The following is a 1,260-nucleotide window of genomic DNA, read 5'->3' as shown; positions in this document are numbered from 1 at the left end:
CTGTAAATTTTTACTGATAATAATAATAATAAACTTAAATATTTGGATTTTTTCTTTTTTTGGTCTTGTTAAAGGAAAAAAAGTGAAATGTGTACGCAGCAGTTGGCTTAGTGGAGCCTTTGGTGTTCTCCCTCCCACCCCAAATCCTGAAAACGTGCAGAACCCTGCAGCTGAGGGAGGGTTCTGTCAGCCTTACCCCACCAGGGAGAAGGCAAGCTTGGAAGGTGAAGTGTGGTCAGCAGTCAGGAATATGGGGTGGGGTGGGTGTGGGTATCTGGCCAGCCCCTTAAAGGCAGGGTGGGACAGAGAAAGCAGATGTTAAGAGACCAGTGAAGTCTCTTTGCAACAAAAAACAACCAGAAGATTGCAATTTGCCCTCAGTTTGCAGTAGCTTTAAAGCAGCGACATTCAGAGGCTCTTGGGGGGATCCCACCCCCAACCCGGGCTACAGGTCCCATGATGCTATAGGCCAGAGCTGAACATCATTTGGAAGCGGGAGGGCAGACTTGGCAACTCTGTAGGGTTAGAGGAAGTTAAAGCAAGTTACTCAGTCAAGAGTTAGAAATGAGGTATACAACAGCTCCTGGACTTGTGGTGGGTCGAAAACCCCACACTTACTCACCTAGCCTTTGCTACAACCACAGATGAAGGGAATGGATCCGGGATCTAACATGGGAGAAGGGTATCTCATTGGAGAGTGAGATCTACTGTGGATTGAGTCACGCACGCATCCCATACAAGCAGAGGTAAGAAGCTAAGAAGTCTGTCTTACTCTCCCTGTTACCTGTTCTCAGGGGAGACTTCTACACTATTCATACTGCAGAAAACCTAAGTCAGGCTGTGACTGAAGTTTCACATCCGCTGCCCCTCTCTCTCCTCCCCAGTCTAAGTGCCCTGCCCTGGGCTTCAGGCTGGCAGGGCAGGCAGCGCCCCACTCCTCTGAGCAGCACTCCCCAGGAGTGGAACTGTGGGGATGGAGCCCCACCTGCCTACAGCTACCACTTTATAAACAGACACTTGTCATTTTAGCGGAAAACGTTTCACTTTCTTCTAGAAATATCAGAGCTTAAGTAAGACACTGCTAGGGAAGTGGAAGGGAGTGTAAAGTTTTTTTCTCAACTTGGCTTTGTCCTTTTTTATTCAAAAGGAATTGTAATTTTAAGAAATGAATAAATTTGGATATCACTTTGTAAATAGCACTGGCTCTGGCAGCCTGCCTGCAGACGTTGGGACAGGATGGTTAGAGAACTCAGTGCTGCT

The sequence above is a fragment of the Elephantulus edwardii genome, unplaced genomic scaffold (genome assembly GCF_000299155.1).
Source record: "Elephantulus edwardii isolate Elephantulus edwardi_28Jun2011 unplaced genomic scaffold, EleEdw1.0 scaffold00057, whole genome shotgun sequence".
Lineage (NCBI taxonomy): Eukaryota > Metazoa > Chordata > Mammalia > Macroscelidea > Macroscelididae > Elephantulus > Elephantulus edwardii.
This window is presented reverse-complemented; position numbering follows the sequence as displayed.